Raw genomic sequence first — 8,797 nt, forward strand, 5'->3', positions numbered from 1 at the left:
TTCCTTTGGGGATACTTTACAATCTGTGGGTGGAAAGTCTTACTCAGTGTGGAAAAATAATAAAATGGATCAGGTTATTACTTCTTTCTGTTGATAACTTGGTATGCTCTATGAAAGCAAAACAAAACCCAACCAAATGAAAAACCCAACCCCAAAAGTACCTCCTCATCAAAGTATTGTCTGGTGAAGTTTCCTGTAAGGGGAAATAAGATCACTTGAGAAAATGCTACTGCTTATAAAACAATAACACACACACCACCCCTCCCCAACTAAATTGGTTTAGTAGTAGTATATACAAAATAAGCAGAGAAGGGCAACAAGGCTGGTGAGAGGCCTTGAACACAAGCCCTATGAGGAGAGGCTGAGGGGAGCTGGGGTTGTTTAGCCTGGAGAAGAGGAGGCTCAGGGGTGACCTCATTGCCCTCTACCTGAAGGGTGGTGGTAGCCGGGGAGGGGTTGGTCTCTTCTCCAGGCAACCAGCACCAGAACAAGAGGACACAGTCTCAAGCTGTGCCAGGGGAGGTTTAGACTGGAGGTGAGGAGAAAGTTCTTCACAGATGAGTGATTGGCCATTGGAATGTGCTGCCCAGGGAGGTGGTGGAGTCACCATCCCTGGAGGTGTTCAAGAGGAGATTGGACGTGGCACTTGGTGCCATGGTCTAGTCATGAGGTCTGTGTTGATAGGTTGGACTCGATGATCCTCGAGGTCTCTTCCAACCTTGGTGATACTGTGATAATAAAGAGTACAGAAACTTAATGCCACAAACCACAGAATCTATAGGCTAATGGATTTTTCTGGTGCATCGAGTAACATTTTCTTCCCCAGGATGTATTTGAGATTCCAGACCCAGGACTGGTGGAGAACACAGGGAAGTGGTGGGGTGATGATTTTTAGCAGTGATACAGGCAGAGAAAGTGAAGGGTTCTGCTGGAATTGATGAAGCTTGACGTGGATGTCATGCTTCTGTGTTACAAAAGCACTGTAAAACTATTAGAACCAAAGAAGAAAAACCTTTCATAGCTGTCATTAATGCTGACCAACAATGATGTATTACACACACCCTCTTAGTGTGGATGTGGCTGCAGTCAAGACAGCTTCTCATTTTGTAAAAGGACTTTTTCAACACTGCCCACCTCATTAGTAGAAATGCTAAGTCATTAGAAATGAGAAACAGACAAGGATCCATCAGGCTGTTCTACCTGCTGTTAGTGTAGGCTTGCTGAATTTGTTTTTCAACAGCAATTGTTTTGTGAGGAGGAGGTTCTTCACCATGAGAGTGGTGAAAACCTGGAATGGGTTGTCCAGGGAGGTGGTCGAGGCCCTGTCCCTGGAGGTGTTTTAAGCCCAGGCTGGATGAGGCTCTGGCCAGCCTGCTCTAGTGTGGGGGTGTCCCTGGCCATGGCAGGGGGGTTGGAACTTGATGATCCTTGTGGTCCCTTCCAACCCTGACTGATACTATGATACTATGATAAAAGAGTTAATATGTTATTTTTCAGGTGCTTTTACATTTCATATTTGGAATTAATCTTTTAGAGCTCAGTATTGATTAAACCTGGGGTTTGCAAATCACCAGCAAAGTTCTTTGGGCTGCTTCAGGTCATGGTATTGAAGATAAAGTATTTTCTTTAAAAGAAAATATGTGTTTGGAGATTTGGTGGGGTGCTTGGTGCCATGGTTTAGTTGATTAGATGGTGTTGGATGATGGTTGAGACATGATAATCTCAAAGGTCTCTTCCAACCTGGTCTGGTCTGGTCTCTTCCCCTCCCCCTCTTCCCCTCCCCTCTTCCCCTCCCCTCTTCCCCTCCCCTCTTCCCCTCCCCTCTTCCCCTCCTCTCTTCCCCTCCCCTCTTCCCCTCCTCTCTTCCCCTCCCCTCTTCCCCTCCCCTCTTCCCCTCCCCTCTTCCCCTCCCCTCTTCCCCTCCCCTCTTCCCCTCCCCTCTTCCCCTCCCCCTCTTCCCCTCCCCTCTTCCCCTCCCCCTCTTCCCCTCCCCTCTTCCCCTCCCCTCTTCCCCTCCCCCTCTTCCCCTCCCCTCTTCCCCTCCCCCTCTTCCCCTCCCCTCTTCCCCTCCCCTCTTCCCCCTCCTCTCTTCCCCTCCTCTCTTCCCCAATACTACAGCAAAAAATACCTGTTACAAAAAACAGATGCACTGTTTTCATCATCTAGAATTGCTTACTGGAAGTTCAACTTAATGTCTTACACACTGTTCAGATGTATTGCCTGGTTAAAACTTATGATGTCCTTGCATGTGTTTAATGTGTGCACACATAGATATGTATGCCCCTATGACTGTTCAAGAGATTTATTGAGCATGTTTGCACTTGACAGAGAAATGATAAATTTTCCTCCTTTCTGTCAGCTAGTGATTGTCAGTGCATACTGATTTTTGGTAAATTTAGGCAGAGGCTAAATTTATGCCAAGAGAATAAATCTGTGGCAAAATTCCTGTTGTGTTCCCATAGGCTGCTTAATTAATTTTGCCGCTTACGCATGTTCAAACAAGGTTGTGGAAGCTAAATAAATGCCTGTGTCATGTTCTGATGAGAAAGGTGCTCTTCAGCAAATCACTGACAAGATGGATTTATAGAATTATAGAATAGTTTGGGCTGGAAGGAAACTTAAAAGTCATCTAGGCAACATCCCCCGTGCAATGAGTGATGGAAACCAATCATAGCTTTCTAGCAGCTCTGTAGCTTACAGCTTCTCTTGTTTGTTGCTTGTGTTGTGTGTGTTTAAGGTGATCCAACTTGCTAGAAATGTATCCACAGTTAAACTTAGTGGGCATCCAGCTTCAGCTGGATAGGTTGCTCAGAACCCTGTCCAGCCTGAGCTTAGGGTGCTGGTGGACGAGAAGCTCAACATGAGCTCTCAATGTGCACTTGCACCCTAGAAAGCCAATCAGATCCTGGGCTGCATCAAGAGAAGTGTGGCCAGCAGGTCAAGGGAGGTGATTCTCCCCCTCTACTCAGCTCTGGTGAGACCCCACCTGGAGTACTACGTCCAGTTCTGGAGACCCTATTCCAAGAGGGATCTGGAGGTGCTGGAAGGTGTCCAGAGAAGGGCCATGAGGATGATCAGAGGGCTGGAGCACCTCTCCTGTGAGGACAGACTGAAGGAGTTGGGGCTGTTCAGTCTGCAGAAGAGAATTGTGGCCTTCCAGTATCTGAAGGGGTCCTATAAGAAGGCTGGGGAGGGACTTCTCAAGATCTCAGGTAGTGATAGGACTAGGGGGAATGGAATGAAGTTGAAGGTGGGGAGATTGAGGCTGGAGGTGAGGAGGAAGTTCTTCCCCATGAGAGTGGTGAAGCCCTGGAATGGGTTGTCCAGGGAGGTGGTTGAGGCCCTGTCCCTGGAGGTGTTTAAGAGCAGGCTGGATGAGGCTGTGGCCAGCCTGATCTAGTGTGGGGTGTCCCTGGCCATGGCAGGGGGATTGGAGCTAGATGATCCTTGTGGTCCCTTCCAACCCTGAATGATACTATGATACTATGAATGTTTCTAGGCACGGAAGTCTACCACCTCTCTGGGCAACCTGTTCTAGTGTTTCACTGCTGTCATTGTAAAAAATGTCTTGCTTCTATCTAGTCTCAATCTACCCTCTTTTAGTTTAAAATAATTACCCTTTGTCCTATCACAACAGGACCTTCTAAAAAAAAATTGTTCCCATCTTTTTTTCTAAGCCCCATTTATAATTGGAAAGACCTTAATAAGGTGTACCCAGAGCCATCTCTTCTCCAGGATAACACCCTCGACTCTCTCAGCCTTCAGTTACAGGAGAGGTTTTCCAGCCCTCTGATCATTTCTGTAGCCCTCCCTGGTACTGCTTCAACAGGTTCATTTATTTTTACCCTCCTGTGCTGAGGACTCCAGAGCTGGATTCAGTACTCCAGGTGGGGTCTCACCAGAGCAGAATAGTGGAGGAGAATTTTCTCTTGGGCTGCTGGCTGCACATCTTGGTTTTCTGGGCTGCAAGCACACATTATCGGCCCATGTCAGCTTTTCTTCCACCAGTACCTCAAAGTCTTTTACAGCAGGGCTGCTCTTGGTCTCTTCAGCCCTCAGCCTGTATTGGTACCAAGGACTTCCCTGACCTAAGTGCAGGACCTTGCACTTGGTCTTGTTGAGCATAATGAGGTTCACATGGGCCCACTTGTCAGGCTTGTCCAGATCCTTCTGGATGACCTCTCAGTTCGCTTTGTTACTTTGGTCTCTTAATTCTTTGCCATGAGCTTTCAACCTGGTTATGGCAGTTCTTCACAGACATCTTCACAATCCCTCCATTTTGTGACTCAGAGGGCAATCCCTCTGCCCCACCTTCCTCACCTGTCCATTCTGAACAACCTATAGCCATCAATGGCCACACTCCAATCATGGGATTCGTCCCACCAAGTTTAAGTGATGGAAACTGGAGAGGAGGAGGCTCAGGGGAGACCTTACTGCTCTCTACAACTACCTGAAGGGAGGTTGTGGACAGGCAGAGGTTGGTATCCTCTCCTAGGCAACCAGCACCAGAACAAGAGGTCACAGTCTCAAGCTGCACCATGGGAGGGTTAGGCTGGAGGTTAGGAAGAAGTTCTACACAGAGGGAGTGATTGCCCATTGGAATGGACTGCCTGGGGAGGTGGTGGAGTCACCATCATTGGGGGTGTTTAGGAGGAGACTTGATAGGGTGCTTGGTTGCATGGTGTAGCTGATTAGGTGGGTTGGATAATAGGTTGGACCTGATGATCTTGAAGGTCTCTTCCAACGTGGTCTGGTCTATTCCTATTCTATTCCTATTCCTATTCTATTCCTATTCTATTCTATTCTATTCATGTCATAGCTTTCTAGCAGCACTGTAGCTTGCAACTTTTCTTGTTTCTTGCTCATGCTGTGTGTGTTTAAGGTGATCCAACTTGCTACAAATGTAGCCACAGTTCAACTTAGTGGGGATCTTCTTCAGCTATTTGCACAATCAGTTTTTTCCTTTTGTTGGGATGTCTGTTGATACTTATTCAGAATAGTAACAGGAGAGTCTTGTTTCTCTTACCTCTGATATTTCTGCCATTTATACCTTTTTTAATTTACAGTAGGAAGAAATTAAATGTTAATAAATACAATATGCAGAAGTAAAAATAATTGTAGACAGTAGGCTTTATTTACACAAGAAATGAGCTATTTCCAGGCTGTTTTGTTTGCTGCTTTCACTTCCTGTCCAGTTAGTTGTAGAGTTTGGGCACTTCTTGGATGATTGAGACATTTTTCTTTTGAAAATGGATAATAATTAAAAAAAAAAGACACTTTGAGGTTTTGTTTTGTTGTTGGCTAAGTTGGATAACAGAGCTGAGGTGCTATAGGTGGTGGGGAGAACTTGTATAATTCAAATGCTGAAGGACAGGATGCAAAGAAGGCACAATGGTTATGGCTTTACATTGACAAACCAGTACAGTTGTAGTCCAGCATCTTTCAGAGTCTGTGTATTATGGTTTACAAGTCTTTTGGTTTCATGAGGCAGGTCACACTACAGGTGACAGGTGTTGTTCTGGCCTCCAGAATCTACTGTCTGATGTCACAGGGAAGTACTTCCTGAAAGCTTCCTGAAAGCGGTGTGAACTATAGACCTCTGTGCCTGATGAAATACTGGGGGACCCAAGGTGGCTGTAAAGTCATCTCCATGATTTTGCTATGCTGGGCTTTGTTAAAATTGCTGCAAGGAGCAGTCAGTCCAGAAATGCAGAGTGCAAATAATTAGCATGACCCTATGTGAAAAAGACCAGCTTTTCATCTAGATGGCTCTTAGGACAAGGATGTGTCTGAGAGCATTTCCCTGACGTGATTAGATTAACAGAGGGGATTAGCCACTTTAGATAGAGCAGTAGGGACTAATGAGGAGGATTCCATTCTCTTGCTTGATACTGCTTCAATGGTGTTTTGTTTTAAACAGGAGCCTCAATAGAAGCATCCTTGTGGTTTTTCAATCATCCGTTCACTGAAGTTTGCTATGATTTGAGTTTTTGATTTGTAGTTGTTGTATTTATATATAATACACATAATAGAATAGAACAAACCAGGTTGGAAGAGACCTTCAAGATCATGGCGTCCAACCTATCATCCAACACCACCTAATCAACTAACCCATGGCACCAAGCACCCTGTCAAGTCTCCTTCTGAACACCTCCAGTGATGGCCATTCCACCACCTCCCCGGGCCGTCCATAGGTTTGCATATAGTACATATATAAGGATATAATACATATGCCTGACTTCTTCATGTTAATGTCTTAATTTTCCAAACCTCAGCCAGTCAGTTAAGTCAGATGTTGTGTTGCAATTTATTTGCCTAAGTGGTTTGTGTTTTTTCAAAGGTTCTAGCAAGTTCACCTCACAAAGGGAAGCAGAAAGGTGGGAATGTGAATAGATGTACCTAACAATTAAATGCTGTTGTATTCTTGAAGAAGTTTTACTTTTCTAGGTGCTGGGGTGGGAAGGGGGGAAATGAAGAATACAAGTAGTAGATAACCACTGCTCATTAGATTTAAATTACACATACTCAAGAACAAACCCATGGAAAGGTTGTTTTAGAATAGAATAAACCAGGTTGGAAGAGACCTTCAAGATCATCGTGTCCAACCTATCAACTAATCCAACACCACCTAAACAACCAAACCATGGCACCAAGCACACCATCAAGTCTCCTCCTGAACACCTCCAGTGATGGTGACTCCACTACCTCCCCGGGCAGCCCATTCCAATGGGCAATCACTCTCTCTGTATAGAACGTCTTCCTAACCTCCAGCCTAAACCTCCCCTGGTGCAGCTTGAGACTATATCCTCTTGTTCTGGTGCTGGCTGCCTGGGAGAAGAGGCCAACATCTGCCTGTCCACAACCTCCCTTCAGGTAGTTGTAGACAGTAATAAGGTCACCCCTGAATCTCCTCCAGGCTAAGCAATCTCAGCTCCCTCAGTCTATCCTCCTAGGGCTTGTGTTCCAAACCCCTCACCAGCGTCGTTGCCCTTCTCGGGACTTGCTCCAGCAAGTCAACCTCCTTCCTAAACTGAGGGGCCCAGAACTGGACACAGGACTTGAGGTGTGGCCTAACCAGTGCAGTGTACAGGGGCAGAATGACCTCCCTGCTCCTGCTGGCCACACTGTTCTTGATGCAGGCCAGGATGCCATTGGCCCTCCTGGCTGCCTGGGCACACTGCAGGCTCATGTTCAGCCTACCATTGAATAGTACCCCCAGGTCCCTTTCTGCCTGGCCACTCTCCAGCCACTCTGACCCCAGCCTGTAGCACTGCATGGGGTTGTTGTGGCCAATGTGCAGAACCTGGCACTTGGATGTGTTCAGTCTCATGCCCTTGGATTCTGCCCATCTTTCCAGCCTGTCGAGGTCCCTCTGCAAAGCCTCTTTACTCTCCAGCAGATTTTCCCATGCCAAGGTTACACAACATCATGTTCTTGAGCTGAGACTGAGAAAACCAAGGCAGGCAGTTGTGCAAAGGAGACCTGCACAGTGATGTCTTGGTGTTTGGCTTTTGTTTTTCTCTTTTATTTATTTTGCAGTCATTTTTAAAATGTATTGGCTCCATACCTGGTTTATTTTGAGCAGTCTGGGAGTTCCTTTTCCTGGTGACATTGTGTGACTACGGGAAAAGATGAACTATCAAAATTTGCATAGAACTTAAAAGCCCAGCACATGCTTTCTGTCTTTATTAATACCCTATATTTATTGTCTGGTTTTGGAGATTTAGAGATGATCAAAACAAAACAGGTTATTCTTTCAGGAGGAGACTTGATAGGGTGCTTGGTTGCATGGTTTAGTTGATTAGGTGGTGTTGGATTAGTTGATAGGTTGGATGTGATGACCTTGAAGGTCTCTTCCAACCTGGTCTATTCCTATTCTATTCTATTCTATTCTATTCTATTCTATTCTATTCTATTCTATTCTATTCTATTCTATTCTATTCTATTCTATTCTATTCTATTCTATTCTATTCTATTCTATTCTATTCTATTCTGTCCCATTCTATTCTGTCCCATTCTATTCTGTCCCATTCTATTCTGTCCCATTATATTCTGTCCCATCCTATCCTATTCCTATCCTATCCTATCCTATCCTATCCTATCCTATCCTATCCTATCCTATCCTATCCTATCCTATCCTATCCTATCCTATCCTATCCTTTTCCTTGCTGCTGATTAAAGGAGGAAACTTTGAACATTTATTTTGATGCCATTGCTGTTTTTTATTACTGTTATTGGTTACACTGAAGATCAATAAGGGTAGCTGGCTTGAGCAGAAACTTTGCTTTGCCAAAGTAAGAATGCTGGTAAATACATCTTCGGTCCCTTGTGCTTTGTGAGCAGAGACAGGACTGCCCAGAGTGGTGCCAGAGAACAAGATTATTGGCTAAACAGAAGTCACATATGCTTGTCTGTAGTACTTAGAGTTGACAGAGATAGAGTCCAGTTGGTTCTGTGGGTAAGTAGTGCATTTCCCTCTCAAGATCGTTGAAGTGTATTTCCAGCGCATTGCATGGTCGAGAAATTAGCTGATAAATTTCACCAGAATATCAGTGATTGTGAAACACTGTTTCACATCATGTTCCTCCCCCCCCCACAATGCAGCCTCGAAATACAGTTAAGGGAAAATATTGGAACAAACTGTTCTGCATTTCACACGTCGCTTTAAGAGTTGCTAAGGCAGTGCTTATTTAAAGGCAACAAGCGGTGTGGATGGTGTGCTGGGTAATCTTCCTCAGGTTTAAAAATGCTGTAAAATTTGTTTCTTATTGGTTCTTGTTTAGTCTAGTTGGATAGT

This window comes from Melanerpes formicivorus, unplaced genomic scaffold (genome assembly GCF_026170545.1).
Source record: "Melanerpes formicivorus ecotype bairdi unplaced genomic scaffold, bMelFor1.0.p_v2 SCAF_101, whole genome shotgun sequence".
In the NCBI taxonomy this organism is placed as follows: domain Eukaryota; kingdom Metazoa; phylum Chordata; class Aves; order Piciformes; family Picidae; genus Melanerpes; species Melanerpes formicivorus.